Source organism: Palaemon carinicauda, chromosome 30 (assembly GCF_036898095.1).
Source record: "Palaemon carinicauda isolate YSFRI2023 chromosome 30, ASM3689809v2, whole genome shotgun sequence".
Classification (NCBI taxonomy): Eukaryota; Metazoa; Arthropoda; class Malacostraca; order Decapoda; family Palaemonidae; genus Palaemon; species Palaemon carinicauda.
This window is the reverse complement of record NC_090754.1, coordinates 43,857,697-43,863,696: the sequence shown is the minus strand read 5'-3', so window position 1 is coordinate 43,863,696 and position 6,000 is coordinate 43,857,697. Positions and strand designations below refer to the sequence as shown.

The window sequence follows — 6,000 nt, the reverse complement described above, 5'->3', positions numbered from 1 at the left end:
GCTCTACCAATCAGATAAGTATAATTTTTTCATTTTATTGTGGTGTTGTTTGTCTCTTTAATTTGTAAAAGGATTTGATATAACCACTTATTCCGATATACTGTTAAGAGCTATTCAGCTAAATATATATTGTTTTTCATTTTATCGTTGTGTTGTTTATCTTGTTAATTTGTAAATAGATTTGATATAACCACGTATTCCGATATAGTGTTAAGTGTTTTACTTTCTTAAACGCAGCATATACTTTAACTTATACCCTACCTTTTGTCGGTTTATGTAAGCACATATTACTAATACCCTTTGTTTCCCTTTTGCTGCATGGATAAATTCCTTTTCCCTTCTGTCTTTCCATTAGTTTCGTTACGTAAGTACCCTATTTGCGTCACCCTTTTGTCCGCTCAAGTACACCGCGTGTGTTCTCCACCTGTACACAATTGCTCCAGACACATATTGAGTCATTTGTTGTTTCTACTTCCTAATGCCACATTTCTTCGAAACTTTTCTAATATATGTCTTTCTTAATATACCGTTACGTCCTCTGAAGAAATATACCAATAGCTTAACTCTGACGCCTTGTACAGGTTTTTATGGTAGTTGTAATATGGAGAGCGCATAAATCGCTTTTTAAAAGTTGTCAATTTTCTGCTTAATTTGTTTTATTTTTTATTATTACTACTAAATTTAAGATAATTATCTTTATATATATAATTACTGTATATATATATATATATATATATATATATATATATATATATATATATATATATATATATATATATATCTATACTGTGTGTATGTGTATATATATATATATATATATATATATATATATATATATATATATATATATATATATATATATATATACTGTATACTATATATATATATATATATATATATATATATATATATATATATATATATATATATATATATATATATATATATATCATTAATGATGTTTTTGCACCCTGCTACACACCATTCAGTACCTTCATCTGTAATCCTCCCATATATATATATATATATATATATATATATATATATATATATATATATATATATATATATATATATATATAAATATATAAATATATATATATATATATATATATATTTATATTTATATATATATATATATATATATATATATATATATATATATATGTGTGTGTGTGTATATATATGTGTATATATATATATATATATATATATATATATATATACATACATATATTTATATATATATACAGTATATATATATATATATATATATATATATATATATATATATATATATACATACATATATTTATATATATATATATACAGTATATATATATATATATATATATATATATATATATATATATATATATATATATATATATATATATATATATATATATATATATACACACACACACGCATTTTTATTAGTGGTCTGATGCTTGGAATTTTCAGATTACATTATCCACTAAAAAGTGTGGTCTCTTAAACGCTGTATCCTTGATGTGAATATTATTCTCTGGCACCATTGTACAGTAAGTTTTTTGGGGTTATTGCAATTAATTCTAACATCATATGACTCAATAAGACATGGTATTTTATAAATTTTGTTCCAACTGTGACCAGATTGTGGAATGGTCTTCCTAATCTGATGGGTGAATCTATAGAACTTCAGAAGTTCAAAGTTATTTCAGATGTTTTTCTTTTGAAGAATTTCATGGTTTATATAATATTAATTTATTTAACGATTTAATAATTCTTCATTATTTCTCTTTGATAGTTTATTCAGTACTTATCTATTTCTTTTCTTCACTGGGCTGCTTTCCTTTGTTGGACGTCATGGCCCTAGCATTTTGGTGTTCCAATAAGTGGTTGTCGTTTGGCTAGTAATGATTATTATGATATCTAATTAGAGTTCTGAAATTGTTCATATTCCTATCCTATTTCATCTTTTATTTTCCGTAAATGGCTTTGTTCTTGTTTACCTGTATTATCGGTATGTGTATTACTGTTAGCAATTTCGCTCTAGTAATCATCTTCTAAACATCTGTTGCAATGGAAACCTATTAGTTTTTGAAAGTGTTATTTGTTCCGTTTTTTCCTTTTTCTTAATTGCTTCAAATAGTACAGGAATCTCGTACTTTTGGTAGAAGATTCAAGCTGTCTCTTTAATATAACCACACAGCTGATATCGTGGTCACCTGTATCATGCGAGTTAATACTCCCATATAAGAGTTGAAAATTTTGGTGGCTTTTTGGGCATGATACTTCAGATTTAAAGCAAAATATTTTTGTACGCTATAAACAGTAAAAACCATGATGGATGAGTTAGCAATTTTTATTAATATATATATATATATATATATATATATATATATATATATATATATATATATATATATATATATATATACATATATATATATATATATATTTAAGTTTGTAAACTTTGTGTTATAGACCCAATTTACTTGATTATGTGTATAGATAGTTAGAAGATTTTCGGTTATTCAAACACTTCTTTGGGTCAAAGTACCAAGGCAGATAATTTGTTTGGTTTAAAGAGGGTTGTTGGGGGAAAATCAAGGAACATACAGAAAAATATTTATCTTAGTATCACAAGATCGGTCAGGAAGTATTTGAATCAATACTTTTTCTTTTGACGGGATAAACAAACAATTCGGGAAATTTGTGAATTTGCGTATAGGGGTCATAAAACAATTACCTTTTTTAATTTAAATGTATTGCTTATAAATACCTGTTTAAGTAGAAACCTTTTTTTGGGTAAATCTACACACGTTTAATGATTACAAACCAGGAGAGGTATCAAAATAGCAGTTCTTGATTTAGTTAGGGAACGATTGGTGTTAATCATGTTAAACCAAATTAATGGGACTTGTTACCCTAACCATGTAGAATGCAGCCCTAGCTCTTGGGTAGTGCCATAGTTTTTGTACCATGGTCTTCCACTGTCTTGGGTTAGAGTTCTCTTGCTCGAGAGTACACTCTGGCACATTATTCTATCTTATTTCTCTTCCTCTTGTTTTGTTAAAAGTTTTATAGTTTATTTAGGAGATATTTATTTTAATATTGTTACTGTTCTTAAAATATTTTATTTTTCGTTGTTTCCTTTCCTTACTGGGCTATTTTCTCTGTTGGAGCCTCTGGGCTTAGAGCATCCTGCTTTTTCAACTAGGGTTGTAGCTTAGTAAGTAATAATATATATATATATATATAATATATATATATATATATATATATATATATATATATATATATCTATATATATATATATATATATATATATATATATATATATATATATATATATATATGTAGAATTGTAACCAGAGAACATTCATCGGAATCATTAGCTTAAAGCCTCATTTTTGGTCTATCCATATTTCTTCATAAATTCAATGTATAATGCAAAGGCGTTGAAGAGATTGTTTCTCAAAGAGCAGCATTGCATAGTTGGATATTCAGTATCACTTTAAAGTGTTTCTTTATAGGGAGATTAGCGTAGCTTACATAAGCATACATTTTTTGTGTCTTTTGTGCTAAAGGTGAATCTGTTTGAAGCTTATCGCCAGGATAGATTTTCATTTATGATGCTGGTGTTGGAACTGCAGCAGCAGGTGTATGCAAATTTGTTCAAAGGCCACGCTCCACTCATGTTTCCATATCAAAGATAGGTCTGTTGTCTATTAATACTTGTGTAACATACAAAAACCCATGTTTCTTTCATGCTCTTCATTGTCAGGAATAGATGTTCTTCATGTTTTCTCTCGTTTAGTCGAAGTATTTTTTCAGCTCTTATTTCTAGATTTCTTTACAGGTAATGGTACGTTTTAAGGAAGAAATTGGAATTTTGATGAAAGTAACCCTGTACCTTTGATAAAAGTATGCATATTTGCATTAGGCATTGATTGTCGTATAAAATCTTTGGGACCGTTGAGTGGATAATTCATGTTTGCAAATGGGGAAAATAGCAGCATACTGGCTATTAAAATTCAAATTTAATCGACAGTATTTTAGTTTGAGTCATATTCTGTATTAACATGTAGATACTGGCTTACGTGGTGTGAGGTTTGGGATTAATGTACTACACAAATTTGTTTATATAACTTGGTAGTTTTTTAAGGCAGGGAAATATCAGTTCAATTAGGCTAAATGACAAACATTATTCTCATTGTAATTACTAGCTAGGTTACATCCCTAGCTGAAAAAGCAGTTTTCTGTAAACCCAAGGGCTCCAACAAGAAAAAAAAGCCAAGTGAGGAAAGGAAATTAGGAAAAAATAAACTCTATGAGAAGTAATGAATAATTAATATAAAATCTTTTTATATCAGTAACAACGTTGAATTAGACGGGAGAGCAATTTTTTTCTCTATTTTTGAATTCTAATGGTTTATTTTTAATAAAGTCCGCATAAAAAGCCATCAAAGGCCTTTCAAATTGTTAGGCAAATATCTACTGATGACAATACTACTGTTTGGAAGGGAAAAACGTAGTGTTTAGATGTAGATAAATAATGATTATCAAGAGTTTTCTGGTATTTTCAGTGTTTGTCTGCCTATTAAAAATTCAGCATAAAATTCCTTGACGAAGGCCAAGCCTCCGGGCCTCGGTTGAATTATTTATAATGCAGTGACTAACGATATCGTATGTAAATTGTCTTTGACAGCCATCGACGTTTGACCGATAATCTCTGGTCTATCCGTATTCATTAAAGTATGACTTAATTCTTAATTACTGAATTCGGAGCTATCAGAATGTCAACTAGCTGTGAGAATTTTTTTCATTTTACAGTATCATCATAACTGACTGTTATCCTTTAATTTCAATAGAGAAAAATTATTAGCTTAATGTGTCACAGTGCCATTTTGAAAGTGCAGTTCAAGAGCAAAATGCTCATTTTAATGGATTTATAATTTATTTTTTTTTTTATTTAAAGTGTGCTATTATAAACATCTATTACTTTGTCTGTAAGGTAATTCACCTGTAGGTAGAGTTTTGAATAATGATTAAATTACATAATCAAAGCAGTAATCTCGTATCCTATGGCAGCATTTTAGGAATATGGTTTAGGAATATGGTTGAAGTCAAACATTGCTAGTTCTTGTATATGAAAGACGTTATGTAACAATTCATACCTATAGTTAGCCAGCTTCTTCTATTGTTACTTGGAATGTATGCCCATTAGCAGTTTGTTTCCTGTCGATGTTTTTACATATCACAATTTTCTCTATTGAAAGTCAATCTAGGTAAAGATATGTACTTAAAATAGAGGTAATTTAATCTTTATTATCAAACACAATTAGATTGACGGTCACAATGCTTCTATTATTTGTTGGCTTTTAAAAAAAAAAAAATCAAAGTTCAGTGCCCTTTAAATTTCCAATGTTGTAAGCTTCTATTTGGTGCCAAGTCTTATGCTATTCATCAATGGATAGTTTTTTAATATGAATAACACTATCACACCCAGTCACTGAGGGAGCGATACAAGACAAATCGTGGGCATCCTGTACGCGCTTGTAAGCAGTGACAGGGTTTTTTTTTTTTCTTTTTAATACCTCGCTCTCCCACCGCACTGATAACAGAACATTTGTGCTTGGAACTGCTCGTATATAAGATTGTTATCTATTCAAATAAAGTTTACTGCATTCATTTTGTCTCTCTTTTATAACCTAACAGCAACTTTGCACAATTGGTGAACGTCGGAGGACCAGCTGCCTCCCACCTTCCCTTTCACTGCTGTGTCTTACTGTTTGATGATGACGCCCTCCGACCCTGACTCGACTCCTCAATACACGCCACATAATGAAACTACAACCCCTCACCAGTACAAAGGCATTCGCTTAGTTTCAGCACGCTGAGGTTCAGTTTCGCATCAAGGGCGTGACTAGCTATGTACCAAAGCAGAATATGTATTCACGGAGATCCCGTAAGACACTTTCTTGGAAATCTCTGATTGGTTTTGTGACCAAG

General features: G+C 29.2%; 1 long non-coding RNA gene across 1 annotated transcript in view; it reads left to right on the top strand.

Moving 5' to 3' along the window:
• The window catches only part of LOC137623767 (uncharacterized), a 343,355-nt gene that overhangs the window by 69,702 nt on the left and 267,653 nt on the right, over nt 1–6,000 (top strand). The gene's annotated exons all lie outside the window — the stretch shown is intronic.